Source organism: Diceros bicornis, chromosome 17, assembly GCF_020826845.1.
Source record: "Diceros bicornis minor isolate mBicDic1 chromosome 17, mDicBic1.mat.cur, whole genome shotgun sequence".
NCBI classification, from domain to species: domain Eukaryota; kingdom Metazoa; phylum Chordata; class Mammalia; order Perissodactyla; family Rhinocerotidae; genus Diceros; species Diceros bicornis.
Genome location: NC_080756.1, coordinates 32,676,532 through 32,700,482, shown reverse-complemented (window position 1 = coordinate 32,700,482; position 23,951 = coordinate 32,676,532). Strand labels below are relative to the sequence as shown.

Below are 23,951 nucleotides of genomic sequence, written 5' to 3'. Positions count from 1 at the left end.
ATTTACATTTAACAATTTTACATGGCATTCACAAGGGGAGAAAACGATTACTAAGTTTACCCTAAAAAGATGTAGGGTGAAAGGAAATGTTTTAGTACAGTCATGTGCCACATAACAATGGACCACATATACGACGGTGGTCCCATAAGATTGGTACCACAGAGCCTAGGAGTGAAGCAGGCTATACCATCTAGGTTTGTGTAAGTACACTCCATGATGTTCGCACAACGACGAAGTCACCTCACAACACCACCTTTCTCAGAACGTGTTCCATCATTAAGCACCACATGACTGCATTTTATTTTTCATTCTTAAAGTCTATTTTCTGTCAGGTTCAAACATAAAAACAAGGCAGACTTCAAGTCACTTGGGATAAAGACGTAAAGGGAGCATGATTCACTGGTGGTCGATTTTAAAGGATTTCAGTAGTCAGTTGGACACTTGGAGCATCTCTTCAGTGAAACGATAAAATATTGTTTTGTTAACTGTGCTTTGGTGAGAAACATGTCTCTTGAGAGATGAAAAACAAAACAGTTAAAGCTACAAATATACCACACAGTGATTGATGAAATGCTTTATCCTCTCAGACCAGGCTCAAAAATCTGGCTGGTTCCAAAGTGTCCTCCTTATTGTCTGGAGGCCCTTGTTGTGAATATTCAACAGATGTTAGCGTCTCTTGAAGTAAATTGTCGTTCTTTATCAACGTTGGAGAGAAAGGAAAAAATACTAGATTATTATTTTGGTGATTATCATAGGTAATTGAAAAATTGCCTTTATTTCGATATTGCTACTTTTACATAAAAGTTGCTGAGGGAGGAATTTCTTTCCTTTCCAAGTACAGTAGCCATCTCTCCACTTCAGCAAGACTTTCTAATTTTCTCCATATTTGCAGACAGCGAAAATGAGAATAATAGGTAAATGCAGGATTAAAGTATCCGCAGTCACTTCCAACAATCATCGTTACAGCTCTAAGGACTACAGATTCCAAAAGCAATAGTGAAGTTATTCATTCAAATTGTATTTATTGCCAGCCAATCACTTTTTGGCTGGCTGTTATTTTTCAAACTAGCCTAATAGTAAGCTGGTAATCATATATGACATGACTATTCTGTGTCTTTTAAATTTTTATTTTATTTTTACAGTATTGCAGAATTACCTCTGCCCTCTTCTCTCTGGGTATGGCCCATTTCAATATATTTGTATAGTGTGGGAAAACTTCCTCTGGAAAAATACTTCATTTAAGGTTACAGTTTCAGTTTAAAACCTGAATCATCCATAAAAAAAAGCAAAAACACTTCCCTTAAATCTTCAGCAAACAAGAATGTTAGCTTTGCTTTGCTGTGAGGGGCAGCTCTCATATTTATACCTATTCCAGGTTCTATAAAGTTTGGGATTATATATGATGGGGGATCAGAAAACCACTGGTGGATCTGCCATATGCCTCCAAAGCTTTCTGACCATTGAGTTACCCTGGGGAAGGGTTCTACCATTCCACCTCATGTGATGGGAGTAGAAAGTGCAGAGACCACCCAATATTTCAGCTCTACCTGCACAGACACTCCCATGAAGTGTCTCATCCAGTAAATCCAAAAGGAGACACAGTAACCGTGTCTGGATAAAGTGCAGGAGATGCCCCTTAGTGAACTCCTAATTGGCCAATAGTTGGTTGATTAATGTAAAAGGTTAGTCTAAAGTGAAGAATCATAAAGCAAATAATATTTAACCCTAAACGTTTTATTGTAACCTAAACCATACAAACGTACATTCACCCGTATTTTAAAGTCAGGCCAAAATCTTTTAATAAGAGCCCATTGATAGAAAACCAAATCCTCATTCTCATACCCAAAATGCATCATCTCTGATTATCATCAGTTTTCACAGCTTTAAAGTGGAATGAAAATTTAAAGACACTTGCAAGTAAACTAGGTATAGAATCCACGATTTTCAGGGTTTTTTTCCTTCCAGTCCTTTACAGTTGTCTCATCGAACTGAATTTTATTTTTTCGCCACTTCACTTTTTCAGTTTTTCCAAAGTACTTACTTGGTTTTCGTTGATTTGACAACTCTTTTCACGCTCCAATTTTATCCGTTTATAGAATATTTTACCAAATTATGCAACTACAGTAAAAAGTACAACTGAACAAACTTGGGAATAAACATTAAATGACTCTTGGCAGTCAGAAAACCCAGCCAGTGGGAGCAGAGGAGCACAGGCTTACCAAAGAGCAGTAAGAAAGAGCAGTGCACTTCCTCAGTGTTTATTAGGGTGCAACTCAGCAGATTTCACAAAGGGATTGGAGGATGTCTGCTAACCCAGTGACTTTCTTAGGTGGAGATTACTTAAAAGAGTTTCTGTTATAATGAAATATATCTACTACAGGTAAAAGAGTAAAAACTGTGGTTTCTACTATCGTTCAGACTCACTGGATGACAATTATTGGTTATTTTCAACTGGTCATCAAGAACTCTGTATCTGAGAATGCAAAATAAGGTTTGCTACTGCTGGTGAGTCAGGCTGGTCTCTCCAGTGTCGCCAGAATATTACCCCAGGTTCCACTGATCATTTGTCAGCCTAGAGGTCCTTCCTACCACTCTACTCTCGTAACACCCCTGTGACACCCAGTGCTCTGAGACTTGCTGATGTGCCCCAGGTGTCTGGATGTCAGCCATATGCAGGATTTAATCCCGATGAGAGGGCTGAGATCCTCAGTCACCCAGACATCCATTTTCTTCTTCATGTGTACAATTTTAGCACAAAATAAACAGTAAATCACTTAGATTGATGTTCTCCTGCAATATTTTGGTCCAACAGGAGATATGTTACCCTGCTCTGTGGGGGACTCAAGTGGGCTTGGGCAGCTGTGGGACCTTTGGAATGGCCTTATCCACTGCTAATATGTCTGTTATTGGTGTTTTAAGCAGAACCTCTGAAAGGAAAGAAAACTGTGCAAATGGGATTGAAGTTCCTGATCGTGTTGTTTTCTACTCATATAACGAAAAAGGAAGGACTATGTTCTTAATGATTATATACCAAAGAAACTCTATGCCACTTCTTAATTTGCCAACACATGGTAAAGGAATGGACTGACAATGTTTTTATTAAAATTCATGTAATGCGTAGGGACTTGTTATGATGATACTGCCCATTCATATAGTACTTAATCGTTCTTCCTGCGGGGACAACTGGGACTCCTCAAGAAAATTCCATAAGACCTGGATGTTTATTTTTTCAATAAGAAAAAAAATATTTATTTCAAAAAGAAATAAATGGGTGAAGAGTAAAGAAACATCATTAGAGCTGTAATGAAATATAACAAAAGACGATTGCAGGTGCAAATTAATCCACTTTCTCATGATATCCTAAGTGCATTCAATAAGATTATTATATTACATTTCTTAGGAAAAGTTTGCTCAATAAAATGCGTATGATTTGAACATTGTAAAAACTAGGACTCACTGAGTAGGAGAAAACACCACCTTATTTACATAGCTTATTTCGAATGAACTTTTAAATAACTCTTATAACTACAGATGGCCTCAGATGCTGGCTGGCATGTGTTTCTCAAAGGAATTAAAATTCCAACACCACTTGTTGTCCAGGTTTAACACGGGAGAAGTTTCCTCTGCTCGACTGGGGTTATTAACATATGGGTGCTCACGTTTAGAGACCTGAATTTCGTTTATGATATCTCATTTGGAAATGTGACATTATTTTTGTGCCTTCTTGTTAACGAAATTACATTCTCACTGTACGTGTGTTAAGTCTGGCGGTCTTGATCATTAAATCCAAGAAGCATTGTTTTATTTTAAAAAATAAACTAGAGTTCTTTTAGGCACATAGTGGTCACATGTGTGGGTGCTTCTTAAAATCAAAGCACTATAATTTTCATTCACAACGACTTTTTTTGCCTCAAACCACTCTTGCACATCAAAAACCAGCTTAATGGAGGATCTATTGTGAGTCGATGAGCAATTTTGTCAGGGTGTTGTTTAGATTCTCTGTAAAAATGGGGACAGTGGCATTAGCTATCTCACCGAGTTTGTGAGAATTAAATGAGTTAATTCATGTTAAGCACTTAGAACAGTGTTTGGTGCTAACTGGTAAGTTCTCTGTTAGCTCTCATTACATTTGATTCTGACCCACCTCTCTGCACTCCACTGCTACCCCACCCCGGTCCCCCTTGGAGCCGCCGTTATCTCTAGCCTGGATCCTGCCATAACTTCCACTGGCTTTCTGCCTCTGCTTTTTTCTCCGCCCCATCTATTCTCACCTGGGCAACCTCGGGATTCGTGGATTCTCTGTTCAAGTCACTCCTCTGCTCAGACGTCGGCATGGGCCCCACCTCACCCAGAGTGAAAGTCACAGCCCTCACACGGTCCGCACAGTCGGGCCCATCCCTCTCTGTCCCCATCGCCTACTGCTGCTTCTTGCTCCATCAGCTCCAGCCCCATCGGGCTCCTCGCTGCTCCTGGAGCTCGGCAGGCACAGCCCTGCATCTGGGCTTTCGCACTTGTGGTTCTCACTGCCCAGAGTGCTTTTCCCCTCATACATTCATGGCTCACCTCCCCTCTCCCTTCCAGTCATCTGTCACCTTCTCCATGAGGCCTGCCCTGACCATCCTACATAAAATCGCAACACCCCCACCTCTAGCACTTCCTCTCCTTCTCCCCTGATTTGTTTTGCTCCATAGCTCTCATCACCCTCTGACAGATTTACTTAATGTTTTGTTAATTGCCTGTCTCCCTCCACTAGAAAAGTGGATCATTTTGTTTATAGCCCAGCACACAGGGTGGTATCAGGCACATGGCAGGCCTACAGTGAATATTTGTTGAATGAATGAATGAATGTATACACACATTACTAGTACTAATTTTTTAACATATGAATTGTCTGAAATAAAAAAAGATATTTCTTGATTAATTTCTTTTTTATTTTTAAATTTTTCTTCTTCTATACCTCCATTTCTCCTAAGGCATTATCTGTTGTGTTTACTCGCTCTTGTGTTCCTTCTAGTCTTCATTTATAAACTGATTTTCTTTTCTTTTATTTCTAATTCTTCTCTGAACTCAGTCACCTCATTTCTTTTTGTAATTCAGATTTATTTTTCAGATGTTGTATCATGTTTAGCCCATTTTGAAATAGAAGGTTACAGATTTTATCTGGGTTGTGGGTACATCTTCTGGCGTGCTTTCGTTGTCTCCGTAGATGTTATTCTACTCGTAATTTTTATTTTTTCTCAGGAAGATTTGCCCTGAGCTAACATCCACTGCCAATCTTCCTCTTTTAGTATGTGAGCCACTGCCACAGCACGCTCACTGGCAGTCAAGTGGTGTAGGTCCACACCCGGGAACCAAACTCAGGCCACTGAAGCAGAGCATGCCAAACTTAACCACTAGGCCACTGGGGCTGGCCCTCATAAGTTTTTTTATAATAGCTTTATGTGTGATTTGCCCTTGATACTATCATGCTGCTCATGTTTGTGTGAAACTCATTTTCCTGAACTTTCGGAATAAGGTGCAGTTCAGGGTAGGATTTCTAACTGCACAGACATCCCTGTCTGTGGCTTTTTTGTAGGATCCTAACATTTCCTGCCTCCTCTACTTTGGTCTAGATCTTTCTTCCCGTGGCCTTGTTGTGCACGTCCTGATGAGCTTCGACTCCACTGTCAGCATTCTCTCCTCAGTGTGGGGCCCTGTCCTGGGAGGGTCGGTTGTGAGGGTTCATGGGCCATCACTGCTGCATCCCTTTTTCTACTTGCCTGGAATTCCATTTAACATTGAGTCCAACCAAGAGGCATGGAAAAAAATTTGGTTTGGTGTCCGTGAGGATCATCTGCTTTGGCTGATCAAGGATCAGTACGCTTTAGGAGGCACCCCCCACAAAGAACGTTCCTGCATTCATCCTTCACACCCAAGAACACACAGTGTGGTGGAAACAGATGGATACAAGATGACTCGAGTCTTCACTCTGTTAACGTTGAAGAAATAATGGATGATAGTTTTACTGAAGGGAACAAGCCAAAGGCTTTTTCAGAAGATGGGATATCTACAGGAGAGACAAACAGCTAGAAGTTTCAGCCTGGCCTGGGCTCATGAGGCCTGTGGTGATAACTGAGTCAACTCTGAGGTCCTGCAGGGGCGTGTGCTCCCCTCCATCTCTACGTGAAAGACTCAAGGACCCTAAAGTACACCTGTTGTAGGAAAGAGTAGGTTCAGAAGAGAAACAATCACATTTTTTAGACAGAATGTAGTAGGCATGGCCATTACAACTTCTACACAAATCATTTCAGTGGTTCCTCAGCCACCTAGTGAGATGTCCTATTGGCTCAGCTTTTGCAGGGAAAGAAACTTAGGCACAGACACAAATCCAATCCACACGGCGAGAAAGTGTCATAGGTGTGAAGGAGCCTACGGCTTCTGACTCTCAATCCAGTTCTCATTCCACTTCACCAGAGCAGCTTCCCATCCCTCCTGCCACCAAAACAAGAAAAGGTTAGATTATATTCACAATATTCCGTGAATAGCATTTTTAAACAAGAATTTCATTGGATAAATTCCCTACTTTCTGGTGCTTACAGGGTTAAGTCTCAAGTATCAGAAGAGTCAGCTGTTTAGAGGACTCATTCCCTGACTCTTCATCCTTGGTTTTCCTTTAAATCCTGTTGGCAAATAAATAGCAGAGGTTTTCTGGATCACCCTTGAGATGAGTTCAGGTTAGGTTGGTTGATCATTACTTCCTGGGGATAAGAAAGGAATCCTGCACAGAGCAGGAGAAAGAATGACATAGCGAAAGTACAGCGCCACATCCTGAAATTGAGTTTATCTAGGGTAGTTTTTATTCCTGAAAAACCAAGGGTTTATGGGTGATTTTTTTTTCTTGGCAGTTATATTTTTCTGTTTGATTTCTTTTCTCAACAGGAAATAGAAAATAAATATCTGACCCTAAGCATAGTTAACCTCCAATAAATAAAATCTGGGAATGAAAATCAGGCAAGTAAATCTGGGTGTGTACATGCACAAAGGAAATTGCAACCTAGAGTACTTGATGAAGTTTTACCTAAACGTGGAAGTACTAAAAATCACATAAACAATAAAAAATGATGACATCCATAACTTTTTAACAGATATTGCAAACTCTAAAGGAAATTCTTGAAATGAAAAATAAATCTAAGCTTTAGTTGTATAAATTTCACCAATCGCTAATTTCTGTATGGCCTGTATATAATCCTTTCTCTTTTTTTGAGACTCAAGCCTGTAGAACTTTGGTCAACGATAGAGCTTAAAAATAGTAGAACCAAAAGCATGTTGTATTTTAACTTAATTTTTATATAACACCTGGGAAATCCAGTTTTGTTCATTTACTGAGTGTTATTGATTTTAAAAGTCTTTCAATTATGCAATATTTTTCAGAAATGTGTTCATTTTGTGTGATAGGAAACAAATTTTTCCAGTTAAAGAAGTAATCTTATTGGCCCAGTTTCTTTAGAAATACTTCCCTTCTGTTTAAGTACTCTTCACTGAAATATTAGAGTTAAATGGATTGGCCAAGGGAAAAAAAGCAGCAGTTCTTCCACATTGAAGATCAATTGGTGGTCACATATTTACATATAGCCTATGCTATATGACTGTTGAGCTATATGACTGTAGCTCAAAGGGCTGTAGTCACTGTGGTACTGAAGGCTGAGTCACTGCTCACGTTGTGTAGGTCAACAAACAAACTTACCAGAATCGTCTGCTCTTAATACTTTTAAGAACACAAGTGCTTCTGAGGTACTAGTTATTTTGTTTGTTTGCATGTTTATTATAACTTACTTAGTTTCTCCTATATTTGGTTTCCTCAACTGTAAAGTAGGCAAAATAATAGTTTTTCCTGAAAAAAATGGGAAAATTAAATGACATAATATATGTAAAAGTACTCTATAAGCTTCAAAGTACAAAACAAATGTAAAATGTCATTACCACTATTTTGGATCATTTGGTCTTATTTTCTTTTATTCCTGAATTCCATTTTTCCCTTAAGCAAATACAATGGCTAAGAGGGAAGGAAATAATTTTCTTGCCTACCTGCTTAACTACTTCTGCTTAATGAAATTCTGTTAGATGCAATGTAAGAACCCCTAAATATATATTGTGTTTATCAAACGTTTAAGCTTTCCAATATCTGAATAAAAATTCTCAATAGATTAGAGATTTTTCCATGACAACTAATTTCTTCCCTGTGTGTTCCTTTTCTGTGAAGCTCATTAAACTATACATCTCTGTACCTATATTTGTCTTTTAAAATGAAACAATGAGGTTTACTACTTGAGTATACTGTATATGCTCTTATAATAAAATTTTGAAATTCATCTCATAGAAAAAATGATTTTAAAAAATGGTGAGAGCAACCAAACACAGTGGCTATTCACAATAGGACTAAAAATCATCAATCTTTTCCAGTTCAGTGAAGTATTTGTTTTTTATACCAGTGGGACTCTGTGAGTTTCTTTCAACGGGGTAAGGAATAACTATGAGCAGAACTTTTGTATGGTATATCTGTAGAAATCAGGGTCAAGATATGTGTAAGTTTATTCTGACAATTGGTGTGGAAATACGGACATCTCTTAAATTATTCACCTTTCCAGTAGAAATAATCCCTACTTGACTTTTCTGAAGATCTCAAGCTCCAATGTAATTCAAACATGTATTTAATTAAAGAGAAAAACACAAAGTAGGTTTCATCCTCACATGGGTCTGTGGTAAACAGGAGGAAAATATATGTTTTTTAAAACTAAATTCATAAAAAATAAAAAGTGATATCTTTTACTTGGTTGTTGAAGAATAAACTCATAAAAAATCAAAAGTGATATCTTGGGTCCAGCCAAGTGGCATAGTGATTAAGTTTGCGCACTCTGCTTCAGTGGCCCAGGGTTCTTGGGTTCGGATCCTGGGCACGGACCTATGCACTGCTCATCAAGCCGTGCTGTGGCAGGTATCCCACATATAAAGCAGAGGAAGATGGGCTTGGGTGTTAGCCCAGGGCCAATCTTCCTCAGCAAAAAGAGAAGGATTGGCAGCGGATGTTAGCTCAGGGCTAATCTTCCTCACACACACACAAAAAAGTGATATCTTTTACTTGGTTGTTGAAGAACATTTTTAATAAAATTCAGCTTTGTTTCATAAATAATGTAGTGCTCACCTGAGGTTGGGTGAAGCTGCAGAAATTTTTACCAATCAGATACCTATAGAGAGAGGATATTACTTGCAGACCTTTGTCATTACCAGGAAAAAAGATGTCTACACATTATCCAGATGGAGGGCTGCAGCTTGGTAATAGAATCAGTAAATTACAATAAATGCCGACAAGCCAACTCTAGCGTGGGGCTATCTGTTAAAATAAAGTCTCTACTCTGAGCGCAAAGGCCTTCTCTGCTCACAGAGCTCATATTTTTTTCTCTCTCCTTCTTGATGTTTGTTTCTGGTTTTGAGAGCTCACGGATGAACTTATTTTCTGTTTCAGATCTAAAAGAAAAAGAAGAAAAAAACAATTCCGTAGTCAGTGAACATGACTGTTTAAATGACAGTGGGATCCTGAGTGAATATAAAGTCCGAGAAGGTGGGCTGAGAACCAGCTGGAAAGGGCAGCTGCATGGCAGTGTGGACGGGCATCTTAGCACACGGGGGACCCCACTGTGGAAGCTCTTGTTGAATTTGGTCTGACCTTTCCCATAGCAAGTGCTTTCACCTGAGATATTCATTTCAAGGGCCCCCAAACCCAGACAAATAAGGAAAAGGTCAAGTTTTAAGAAATTACCTCTTCTGTGATAAAAGAAGGAAAAGGTTCCGGGTAGGCTTCCCATGATGGCTTCCTTCATCCCGGAAACATTGAGTGTGGGAATTATCCACACCGTGTTCACTGGACACCCCCAAATCTATTAGAGGTCATGGAGCTTTTCTTAAATTAATAAATCCTGACTGAGATATACTCTTTGTAGTCACTTCCAAGGAGCAACAAAGTAGTTCCTTTGTCTAAGATACCCAGGATCTTTCACAGGCGTGGAACACAAGAGTACTTTTTTTTCAACACAAGGGTATTTTTTGCCTCCCATATATCCTCCAGCCTCTGTAAGAGACAGCACATAGGATTTGCTGTCCCTCAGTTACCGCTCAGAGTGTGCTTGAGGATACGGGAGGCCCTAGAATAGCCTGTGAATGAAAGCTGTACACAAGAAGTAGCCGGATTGTTCCAGCTCAGAGTTGTTTTCTCTCTCTGTCCAGCTGCCTCTAATACTGTGTCTCGCCATGCAACTTCCTTAGCTGTTGTGTGGGCCATTTAAGCTATTACAACGTGTCTTCCTTGGCCTTTCAATAGGAATTCCTTCTGCTCTAAAATTAAACTGATCTTCTTAGACCAGACAGAACAGGGGGCAAGCACGGCATTTGATTGTCAAGGGATTTGATGAGCAGAGATCCTGTTTTTATTCCTTGGACATTTTCTCAGCTTTTCTACGTTAAAAACCAGCTTCCCAGTTTTGTTTTTTGGGTGACAGAGATGGAGAGAACCTCTTAAATTGCCAAATATGTTCACTCTAAATATAGCAGAAATTTCTAAATCATATAGCTGTGATCATTTAGCTTCTTCATTGTTTAGGAAGCAAGTGGAATCCCCATACTTCCTACGTCGGCACAAATTTTCTTTATTTGCTTTTGAATTTTGAGAGTGCTGGCCTAGTTTTTTTTTTTTTTACATAATTGTACATTATTTAATATTTTTATTTTTATAGATTTTGCCAGGATTTTTGTGCTGTGAACTACATCAGACAAAGTAGAATCTCATAGCAGAAGGAGGGGGAAATGAGACAAAATGATGAATCTAGATGAAGAAACATTTTAGGGATATCATTTATTTTTATGTGCTTAAGTTTTTATACCTTTCCTTCTTTGTAATGCTAGCTTTACAGATGCCCTGATTGAAAGACATTTATGTAAGCCCCTCACATACAAACCAAAGAATTCCCACCATCTTGTGTAGACAGCATTATGCGAGCAGGTTGTCAGCAATCCCCCCAGGCCAGAAACTCAGCACCTCATGAGAATTTTCTACCAAAAGAATTTGCAAGTAGCTCTATACGCCATAAAAGGTTAGAATTTATTTAATCATGCTAACTTTGTGTAATATTTCTAAATCTTGCATTACTTAGAGGTTATATTTATACTGCTGTGTGTCAAATCTATGCTCTCCTGCCAAACTTGTATACCTCCAGCAGCAAAATTTATAAACAACTTTAAATTGCCTTTTTCTTTTTTTTTTTTTTTTACAAAAAGGAAGTTGACTGTAAAGATTGGCACAGTCTTACCCTTTCTGAAGAGAAAGTAAAGGAAGATTTCAGTGTTTTATTTTGGTTGTGGTATACCTGGATTAAAAAAAAAAGAACAAGCAAACTGTGCCAAACTTAGAGATGTTTGACAATCATGGCTTAGCATTTGCACTATTTTAGGTTGTATCCACACTATGCAAGTGCCCTGAACAACCTTGAGACACTGACCAGAGATACAGCAGAAGCAAAGATGTACTATCAGAGGGCTCTCCAGCTACATCCACAGCACAACTTGGCTCTTTTAAACCTCAGAAATCTCCTTCAGTAAGTGGAGTCTGCCACTGATCAAGTGGCCTTGTGATTCCCAGAAATCTTTTCCTTCTAGATTCATTGAGTTGTAGTGCCATGGCCTCTTCCTCGGGCTTATTCGGGCTTTCAAGCTTTGGGAGGATGTAACATTCATCTGATTGATTCTATCCCTTGTCAGTCAAAAGAAGTATTTACCAGAGTGTCTTCCTGGAAATACAAGTTCTGAGGGATGTTCACGGCTGCTTGCTAAGTATGGGCAAGGGAGAGTCCAATGGTCAAATAAACTTAGGAAATGCTGAGTAAAACAAAGACAAGTAGGTTCCTTTGTTACGAGAGTCATTAATGTGCTAACTCATCTTGTGAATCTTCAAGAAGGGGATTTCTTCAGAATTTCCCAAGAAATTCTTTTTTGGTAAAATTTTCCCAAGACAAAGCACTCCATGGATATACTTTTGGGAAAAGATTGGCCTAGGGAAAGGAAAAGGTACTTTAAAGTGTTGTAACCAAAATAACATGACTACAACTCATGATTACAACAATTTTTACTAGAAATAGGAAACAAAGTGAGATTTACCTCTGGTTAGTAGTGGTAACATTTGCCCTTACGAATGATTCCTAGACATAACCAATGGTGTTTGCTTTTTACTCACTGCTCTCTTAAGGGTTGATAATACAATCAGAGTCATTGAAGACTGGGTGACAAGTGGAGTTCTGCATCTTGTATTCCGTTAATATTAATACCAAGCGTGATGGTAAAGGTGACAATGGCCATAGTGGAAGTGATTTTGGAGAAGTAGTGGTGGGAATAGAGGTTGAACTTCTGAACTTAAAAGTCATGTTGATGGCGAAATAAAGGTAAAAATAGTTGGAATAAGGGAAAGTAGTGATATGTTTATCTCTACTTGTTAGGACATTAACCACACACATACTGAAACTGTTTTCATTTTATAAACTTCTGGAGGCCAAGATATATACTTGTCCATTTTTGTACATCTTAATGTACCTACAATGGTTCCTTGTTTAAATAAATCAAAATAACTCATCAAAAGTTTGGCCATCCCACATCATACTATCGTAACACCCCATTTTATCTACAAAAATGAAAAACTAAAATGAATGTTAAACTTTTCTTTAAAAATAATCTAAAGGGTTTTCTTTTAAAACTCAAAATTTAATAAACTATTTTGAATATAGTAATAAAACTAGGTTTGCTTTTTTATGTATAAATGTTTATGTTTCATCTCGATTAATAGTTATTCTAGAATTCCGAATTTGTCTAAGGATACATCATTTTCTTATGTGTGTACATAAGCTTCTTTAGGAAGCTGTTTTGCTGGCTCAATCCATTCCTAGGAAAGTCACAGTTGCCCAGATGAGCAGATGTATATACACCTTGGTTAACATGGTTACATTCATTTCTGTCTTTTATGAATACCTTGTCAAGGGCTTCACATACAGCCTATTACCTGCTCCCTTACCATCCCCTTTAAGGTTAGTATGTAGCTTATGCTCTTTTCTCTTCACCCTAATAGAATTGACTTAATTACCTCAATATTTCAGTGGAATGCATCTCTTTCTCCTACCTTTTTATTCACTTTTAGAGGCATATTCACATAGAGGTTCTTCCCTTTTACTAATTTGTGTGTGAATGTTTGTGTGTGCATGTTTATCTTCAGCCCTATGTTAAGAGAAGCATCGATTTGAGTTAATCATGGAATGATCTTAAGCTAGTACAGAGTGATAGGTTGTATCATTTATGTTTAAGAATGGCTTCATCTGTCTTGTTGGAACAAAAAACCAGGGGGATACACTACGGAAAATAGATGCCAATAAATTACTGTTTTTAAAAAAGTGAAGGAAAAAATATAATTCAGTACAAGCTAAGTAAGTTTGAAAATTTAATGATTTATTGCTATAATTTGGCATAAACTAAAAATGATGAAATTGAACAACGAAGTACATGCTCTGAAAGCTCTATCATTTTTGCACCAAGAAATTCCTTAAGAAAATAAAAGGAAATCAAAGAATAGGAGAAAATGAGTGCTAGTTATTTTTTTTCCCCAACTTTATTGAGGTATAATTGACAAATGAAATTGTAACTAGTTATTGTTATATTATTTAGTTTTAGGACCGTTTAATGATTATTATTTTACTCTGGTATATTTAAGTTATTATTGCCACTTATTTATTTTTTAAAAACCATTGCCATATTTCAATATGTCTTGCTTAGGGATCAAATAACAGAAAAACTGGGAAAATTCCTTTCAATGCGTTTTTGGGTCCCTGGACCATACAGTATCATTAAAATCTTTTTCAAGACTCATGTGGATGTATGTGTGATTTTGGGAGGGGGAGGTTGGACAATTCTTTCTAAAGGAACCAGCTTTAATGACCTAGCTACAAATGTCATTTCATTGTATCGGAAGATTTCCTTCCATTAATGGTTATAACACTGTGCTAAGGTGGCTCGAAATGAAAACAATAGTAGAAGTCTCTTAAATTTCATTTTACCAAGTCCTAGGTAAGAGAATAACATTGTGAACTTTCCTTTTAAATTTACACATTATCTTTAGTATGTGTGAATTTAATTTAGTAAATAATTGATTTTTTTTGAGCATAGAAATCATTATTTTTGACAACAAAAGTTATTTATGGGTAACCAATAAAAGAAAAATTTCTCTAATTCCCTCAGCTCCTGATGTTTAGCCAAGCTAATGACAATAGCTTACATTTACATACTACTTTGTAGATTTCTGAGTGCCAATCATTATTTCATTAGAACTTCACAATTAGTCTGTGAAATAAAAAGGGACAAAGAAACAATGGAAGCCCTGAAGGTCAATGACTTGTTTAAGGTCACACAGCAAATTAGTTTCAGGGCTGAGGTTGCCAACTTGCCTCTCCACTTACAGATTGTATTATCTGTAGGTAACTCAATCCAGTAGATTAGAATTGTGACAATAACTAACATTTGAATAATACTTTATACTTTATAGAGTTCTTCCATACTCATTACTTAATTTCATCCTTCCAACAATGTTTTGAGATTGGTATTATTATAATCATTCCATGTAAATATAAGGAAATCGAGCTTCAGCAAAATTATGCAACTTTGATTTTGGTTGTAGAAGATTCAGGCTTGAATTCATGCCATTTGATTCCTTGTCCACTTCGTTATCCATTCCTCATGCTACTCAAATACCTCTCCCTTGCAGAAATATATATTTAACTTTATAATGATGTGTGTTTGCACCTTCAGGGAAAAGCATCTTCCTAACTATTTCTTACAGAGACAATAAAATTAGTCCCTGAGTGACAGAGATGACCCAGAAAACAGCAGAGATCATCCAAATTTAGATAACTCTGAACTTTAGTACACTTCCCTAAAGATATATGTGCTACTAAACTATAGCAATGGGCCAAAGGCAGAAAGAAAGAGAGTACTTTCAATTTGATTTTTACTTACTCAATTGTACTAATTATTTAAAGATTTTATTTACTTCTCTCTGAGCAGCTAACTGTTTTTTTATTTTTACCCTTTAAAAGCGTTATTCTTTACGTAATTTGTAACAAGAAAAATTGTGAAAAACTTGTAAAGTACTTATGTAATGCAAATGATTCTCATCCATAGAAATGCAAATTGTTCCCAGCAGAATGCAATTGATTATTGATTGCCCTGCAGATACTGTTCAGTTTTGTTTCTATTCATAAAATAATCTCAGCATTCTTCTGAATTCTTCTTTGAACTACTTACAACATGGTACTGGTTCTCTCATTAATTGAGTTAAATAAAATCTTTAGCATATATTTAGTTTATGTTTGTATAACAGCCATGATTTCCCCTTTAAAAAATCCTTTAAATCTAGAACTCAATGTTCATTCTAAGAACCCATGCCAGCTCTTTAGAGGTGATGAGTTTAGACTAGATTTGAGTGGCCCTGTGAGGCAGGTACTATCATATACATATCATGAATATAAGAATATAAGGAAACTAAGATTGGGAGATCAATAATGTGCTCAAAGCCCAAGGGCAAACCATGAGTGTAACCATCACACTCTCTTGCCTCCCTGCGGCACCTCAGGGCTGGGATACTGCTGGGAGTTCTTTATTAATGACAGGGACTTCGACAGAAATGTGAGTCTTTGTCCATCCAAAAACTCTAATAAGACATTGTTCTTCCAAATCATCCCATTCCCAAGGGAACATCTTATAGCATTTGGAATAGATTTTATGTGGATCCTTGGAACCATATGACAGGTCAGCTTTGGGCCTTTTCACAGCAGGAGACCACATTGAGTATTCTCTAAATACTTAAGGCTTCTTCCATGACATTTCACTGAGCCTTGAAACTAATCCATTAAGATTCTGTGCAGCACAGTTCCAGTGTGAGGGGTTGATAAGGAACAGCTTTCCAAGCTGGTATCCTTAATTTATATCAATTACTGCTGGTTAAGCTTGGGAACTAAAATGTAAGAAAAATTATATGTTCCAAAAGTAGGTAAGATTAGCATAAATTTTTTATGGATGAACAGAAGTCCCTAAAGGATCAGAATATTGTAATAGAATATTTTATTTTGGGGTATTGTAACACTATTCTGCAACTGCTTGCAGAATAAATTGCAGGTAAAATATTTGTTGATATTTACTACTGAAACTGAAGATAAAAAGAATTTCTCATACATGTCATACCTACCCCATCCCTAATACTACCCTCAGTCACAGGCTAAATGGATGTCAGAATGAACTCTGTAAGCACTACTCATGAACTATATGCAAGATTATTTTGATAATAGCACATATTTAATGGGTTTTTTACTCTGATTCTTTAGAAAATTGAATTTCAGGAAAATAGACAAGTAGACATGTAATCATTTGTTTTAATAATAATAATTTTCAAAATACATTCAAGTATTGGGGATAAATTTTTTTTTTTTTACGGCTTTTCAACCAGATGTACTGCTGCTCAGTTCATTCCTGGAGCTTCAAGACTGCAAGTCCAACCCTTCCTACTTTCTACCAGAAGCTCCATAGAATCCATAATGCCAGGATCACTTGTCAATGAATGGGAAATACAATTCTACCCAAATACATTTTATGGTGTTGAGAAAGAGCTAATATCTTCATGTTCCGCACAGTCAGGGTTTCTTGAACAAAAAGTACTGGCAAATGGGGTTAAAGGATGACCGACCAGTAACCATGCCTTGGAAGTTAGAAATAGCGAATTTCTTCTGAGAGATTTATGGGTTTCTCTCCCCCGGAGCCATTTATTTATATTTCAAAGGGTAATAAAATCCTGAGCCATTCCAAAGAGCTGTAACACCTGGGGACCTTCTGCTTTTCTTCCAACAGAGGGTTTGTTTACATTTAAAAGATAAGCTTTCGCTCCTTCTTTCTGGAGAGGAGGGGCACTTGTACAGCAGTTCCTATATAAGCTCCCGGTTTCATAATGTCAGTGGTCCTCTCCTGTATTATGGATGCTATCTGTATATGCAGGGTGACACCTGCCCTCATCACACTGCCCCTAAGAGAAACTAGGGCATGGGAACCAATACTAAGATGTTCTCTAAGTAAATAACCATTCTCCCTTTGATCCAGAAACCTCATGTTTGCTGTCAGGAGAAATATAAATGTAGATATTAAAAACTTATCAAATAGAATGTTACAGTGAAATTCATTGAAGGGATTTTTGAAAAGTGAGAACTCTTTCAGTTCATTTAGAATGTGCTTTTATTTGCATTTTATTTACTTATACTCTACTTTTTATATAGAACTGAGTTATCTGTAAAATGGTGATTTTGCTTACCTACTTCTCAAGATTTGGGAGTTATTTCTATATAAACAGATTTCTAATTGTTAAAACGGTTTTGTGAGTGTTTCTATAACCCCTCCCCACCAAAATCTGTCCATTCAAATTGTGATTTCTGTTGAACCTAGAATGAGAATGTTGTTAAGAAATCCATAGCGGGCCGGCCCCGCGGCTTAGCGGTTAAGTGCGTGTGCTCCGCAGCTGGTGGCCCGGGTTCGGATCCCGGACGCGCACCGACACACCGCTTCTCTGGCCATGCTGAGGCCGTGTCCCACATACAGCAACTAGAAGGATGTGCAACTATGATGTACAACTATCTACTGGGGCTTTGGGGGGAACATAAATAAATAAATAAATAAAATCTTTAAAAAAAAAAAAAAGAAATCCATAGCATGGAATCTCCTGATTTGCAAGGGAATATCTTTTTCATGATCCTTGCTTTTGCCCTGATGGCTGGAATAGACACTGTTGAAGCCAGAAGACAATTTTGCATACGAAGCCTTGTGGGTGAGAGCAAATTTAGGAAACCCTGCTTTTGTTTTCATTCTCCTAGAAAACATGGAATGTCATTTCTGTCTTCCCTTGCATAAATATTTCTTACAGAGTATAGACTACTTTATCAATGATCAGAACTGTCACTAGTCTCCCCTATCAGAGAAACTATTTTCCCAAGCCTGATAGGCTCATAAACTTTTCTGGGTGCTTTTGAAATCTGTCCCTTTAAGCCTTTAGCTTGAGTGATGACTTGAAACAACTCATGAATCAGGATGTGGGTTGAGAAAGGAATGATTCAACTAAAAAGATAAGAGAAATGAGACATACTCATTGGAAATCACCTTTTGCACACATTACTTTTGCACTGAGATGCTCAAAAGACTTTTTAATCTAAAAGTGTTCTATGTAGGCCAGGAAAGGAAACATGAATAATTTTAGAGTAAAGCAAAGAGGAAAAAAAAAAAAAAAACAAGGAAGTGCTACACCCTGTATGTTCTCTCTGGATCACACCTGCCCTTGTGGGGAGCTGCTTGCCTATAAGTCTCCCTCCTTTTGTGATGACTCCCCATCCATTTTTGGCAGCTATCTGGGGCAGGTTCTACCAATCTCCTGTTTTCACCACCCTCAAACAGCGTCCAACCTCCCTAGCTTGGTGCCTTCATGCTGTGCCATCTGACGGCTGGGCAGTGTTGCAGTGCTGTCTATCCCTCACCTTTCCTGTTACCCTCCTTCTCCAAAGAACAACAGCAGTTGACATAGCACTTCCCCTTCTCTTGTGAACCAAACCACTCAGAGTGGTTAGTAGGACAGGCGTCATCAATCTCATTTTTCAGAAAAGAAACAAAGTAGAGAAAGTCATGCTCCAGGAATCTGGGGAGCTGATGTTTCAGACTCTAAAACCAGAGCTCTTTCTATTCTATCACACTGTCCTACTTACCAGTCTTCCATTTCCTTTCCTCAGGAACAGTGACTGGGAGAGCTTAGCTATTAGCCAGACTGGAGATTAAATCTCAACTCTGCCAATTAGCAGGGTATGAACTAGGGTACTTTATATTACCTCTCAAAGTTTCAGATTGCTTATTTATAAAATCAAAATAATATTGACACCAACCAGCAAGAAAGGAAGAAAAAGTAAAATAAGACTAGCTTGTCAATTAGGAAAAAATAAATCCAAATATCAGCAATTATATTAAGTATAAATAGACTAACTGCACCTATTAAAAAATTAAGATTGGCTGGAAAAGTCAAGATGGCGGCGTAGGCAGACTCTGAACTCACCTCCTCCCGCAGACGTAGCCAATTTACAACTACTCGTGGAAAAATTACCCCTGAGACAGAACTGAAAACTGGATAAGAGGAACTCCTGCAACAACGGACAATCCTAACTGAGGTGGAAGAGGCAGAGACTCCCTTCTGGAGAGGAAAAATGCCACCTTCACAAGCCACCAGCTTCACGGCCACCCGGGAACAGCCCACAGGTACGCAGCCTCCCTGGAGGCGCGGGACCCTGAGCCGGGGAGCGCCCCCGCTGTGCGCATTTTGTGGACCCAGCACAATCGAGATGAGTGGCGTAATATCTGACTTTGCCTGCTACTAAAACATTGGGGAGTACCCCCAGAAAAGCTGGTTCACAAAGAAACTAAAACTGGATCTTAAAGGGCCCATGCGCAAACTTACCCGTTTCAGAAAGCAACATAAAATCACCAGAAAGAAAGGTGCACAGGGCTTTGGTGAAAAGAGACTCACCTGATAGGCCCTGAGTGCATCTCGGTGAGAGGTGAGACCTCTCCAGGGACTAGGACATTGGCGGCGGCCATTGTTGTGGCCTGGTGTGGGCGTGCTGACACAGACATCATTGGAGTTCTCCCTGAGGCCAGATAGCCCAGGTCTGCCCCACCCGCTAGAGCACCTATTTAATCCAGTTCAGCCAGGGCAGGCAGCCCACCCTAGAGACTGGCCCCACCCAACAACAAGCCCTCAGGCAACTTGTGGGCCTGTATAGATTGGTGACTGGATTGTCTGCAGCCTGGCAACTGAGCCGACTTCAGCGGGGCAGGGTATGCACAAGGAGTGGGTGGAGAGTGTGGGGCGGTGGTGGAGTGTGTGGGGCTCCTGCCGTGGAGAGACTGGGTCTGCTTCGGGAGGTTGGGGTGTGCACACGGGGCAGGACTGTGTTGACTGTGTGTGTGGACCTGTGGGCAACAGGGCTTGTCAGCTGCAGAAGACTTGTGCTTCTCAAAGACCCACATAAGGGGTTTTCCCCCCCTTCCAAAGCCTGAAACAATTGGGTGCTCCCATGCCTGAGGCCAACCCCACCCAGCTGCAATCCTCAGAGAGCTGACAAGAGACCTAAAGGCTGGAGGCTTATAGCAATTGTAAGCCCCTGAGCCTAACAACCTGCCATGCTGGGGGCCTACTCACTTAAAAGAAATACTGCAACACAAATGTGGTATTAGAACTTGCAGCCAACTGTGCTGGGGCTCCCCACACCTGATAAAGAGACTGAAGGGCCCACAACAACTACAAGCAGCTGAGCATTACAACAGCTGGCCAGGAGCATAACTCGGCCTCCCTGGGTGCCTACAGGGAGAGCAAACAGGCCACAACAGAAGGACACACATAGCCCACATAGGGGTCACCCATGGAACATTGAGAACTGAGGGAAGCACACGACAGGCCTCCTAAGGCATCATTTACATAAGGTCACGTATCCAAGAGCAGGAGACGTAGCTGACCTACCTAATACATAGACACAAGCACAGGGAAAGAGGCAAAATGAGGAGGCAAAGGAATACATTCCAAGTAAGGGAACAGGACAAAACCCCAGAAAAGGAACTAAGTGAAACAGAAATGAGCAACCTACCCAATAGAGAGTTCAAACAAAGAGTGTTAAGGATGCTCACTGATCTGGGGAGAAGAATAGATGAACTCAATGAGAATGTCAACAAAGAAATGGAAGATATAAAAAAGAACCAATCAGAAATGAAGAATACATACTGGAAATGAAAAATTCACCAGAGGGACTCAAAAGCAGAATAGAGGATACAGAAGAACGGATCTGCGAGCTGGATGAAAGAGTAGAAGAAATTACCCAAGCTGAACAGGTAAAAGAGAAAAGAATTAAAAAGAGTGAGGACAGTCTAAGGGACCTCTGGGACAACATCAAGCACACTAACATCCGTGTTATAGGTGTTCCAGAAGGAGAAGAGGGAGACGAAGGGGCAGAGAATCTATTTCAACAAATAATAGATGAAAACTTCCCTAACCTAAGGAAGGAAACAGACATCCAGGTAGAGGAAGCACAGAGAGCCCCAAACAAGATAAACCCAAAGAGGCCCACACCAAGACACATCATAATCAAAATGTCCAGAATTAAAGATAAAGAGAGAATCCTAAAAGCTGCAAGAGAAAGTCAAGTTACATAAAAAGGAAACCCCATAAGGCTATCAGCTGACTTCTCAGCAGAAACCTTATAGGCTAGAAGAGAGTGGCACGATATATTTAAAGTGCTAAAGGGAAAAAACTTACAGCCAAGAATACTCTACCCAGCAAGGTTATCATTCAAAATGGAAGGAGAGATCAAAAATTTCCCAGACAAGCAAAAATTAAAGGAGTTTGTCACCAAGAAACCAGTGCTACAAGAAATGTTAAAGGGACTGATTTAAGGGGAAAAGAGCAGACCAAAAAGAGGAAAAATTATCTATTAACATGATAAGAGGGTAATGGATACAAATGCACAAAAAAAGAGGTTAGATATGATATCAAAAACATAAAAGGAGAGAGGAGGAGAATTAAAGAGTAGAGCTTTCAGACAGAGGTCAAACTAAAGAGACCATCAATTCTGTATAGAAGAAGAAAGGAACAGAGAAGGACTACTAAAACACTGAGGAAAAAAAAGGTTAAAAATTGGCAGTAAGTACATACTTATCAATAGCTACTTTAAACGTCAATGGACTAAATGTTCCAATTAAAAGGCATAGGGTGGCTGATTGGATAAAAAAATAAGACCCATTGGGCCGGCCCGTGGCTTAGCAGTTAAGTGCACGCGCTCCGCTGCTGGCGGCCCAGGTTCAGATCCCAGGCGCGCACCAATGCACCGCTTCTCCGGCCATACTGAGGCCGCGTCACACGTACAGCAACTAGAAGGATCTGCAGCTATGATATACAACTATCTACTGGGGCTTTGGGGGAAAAATAAATAAATAAAAAATTAAAAAAAAAAAAAAACAAGACCCATATATATGCTGCATACAAGAGACACACTTCAGACCTAAAGACACTCACAAACTGAAAGTGAAGAGATGGAAAAAGATACTCCATGCAAATGGCAATGAAAAGAAAGCTGGGGTAGCAGTACTCATATCAGACAAAATAGACTTTAAAAAAACTGTAAAAAGAGACAAAGAAGGGCATTACATAACGATCAAGGGAACAATCCAACAAGAGGATATAACACTTGTAAATATCTACGCACCCAATGTAGGTGCACCTAAATATATAAAGCAATTATTAACAGACATAAAAACAGAAATAGACAGTAACACAATAATAGTAGGGGACTTTAACACTCCACTTACACCAACGGATAGGTCATCCAAACAGAAGATCAATAAGGAAACATTGGCCTTAAATGACACACCAGAACAGGTGGACCTAGTAGATATATACAGAGCATTCCATCCAAAAACCCAAGAACACACATTCTTTTCAAATGCACATGGAACATTCTCCAGGATTGATCACACATTAGGCCACAAAACAAGTCTCCGTAAATTTAAGAAGATTGAAATAATACCAAGCATCTTTTCTGACCACAACGGTATGAAACTAGAAATCAACTATAGGAAGAAAATCAGAAAAGCCACAAATACGTGGAGATTAAACAAAATGCTACTGAAGAACGACTGGGTTAACGAAGAAATCAAAGAAGAAATCAAAAAATACCTGGAGACAAATGAAAATGAAAATACGACATGCCAGAATTTATGGGATACAGCAAAAGCGGTTCTAAGAGGGAAGTTTATAGCAATACAGGCCTATCTCAACAAACAATAAAAATCTCAAATAAACAATCTAACAATGCACCTAAAGGAATTGGAAAAAGAAGAACAAACAAAGCCCAAAATCAGTAGAAGAAGGGAAATAATAAAAATCAGAGCAGAAATAAATGAAATAGAGACCCAAAAAAAATAGAAAAAATTAATAAAACCAAGAGCTGGTTCTTTGAAAAGATAAACAAAATTGACAAACCTTTAGCTAGACTCACCAAGAAAAAAAGAGAGAAGGCACAAATAAGTAAAATCAGAAATGAAAGAGGAAAAATTACAACAGACACCTCAGAAATACAAAAGATTATAAGAGAATACTATGAAAAGCTATATGCCAACCAATTCGACAATCTGGAAGAAATGGATAAATTATTAGAATCAGACAACCTTCCAAAACTGGATCAAGAAGAAGTAGAGAATTTGAATAGACCAATCACCAGTAAGGAGATCGAAACAGTAATCACAAACCTCCCCAGGAATAAAAGTCCAGGACCAGACGGCTTCCCTGGTGAATTCTACCAAACATTCAAAGAAGACTTAATACCTATCCTTCTCAAACTCTTCCAAAAAATTGAGGAGGGGGGAAGCTCCCTAACTCATTCTACGAAGCCGACATTACCCTGATACCAAAACCAGACAAGGACAACACACAAAAAGAAAATTACAGGCCAATATAACTGATGAACATCAATGCAAAAATCCTCAGCAAAATACTAGCAAATCGCATACAACAATACGTTAAAAAGATTATACACCATGATCAAGTGGGATTTATTCCAGGTATGCAGGGATGGTATAACATTCACAAATCAGTCAACGTAATACACATTAATAAAATGAAGAATAAAAATCACATGATCATCTCAATAGGTGCAGAGACAGCATTTGACAAGATACAGCATCCATTTATGATAAAAACTCTGAATAAAATGGGTATAGAAAGAAAGTACCTCAACATAATAAAGGCCATATATGAGAAACCCACAGCTAATATC

The 23,951-nt window shown here is 38.7% G+C and overlaps 1 pseudogene; it reads left to right on the top strand.

Moving 5' to 3' along the window:
• The window catches only part of LOC131415557 (protein O-mannosyl-transferase TMTC1-like), a 194,392-nt pseudogene that overhangs the window by 120,510 nt on the left and 49,931 nt on the right, over positions 1-23,951 (top strand).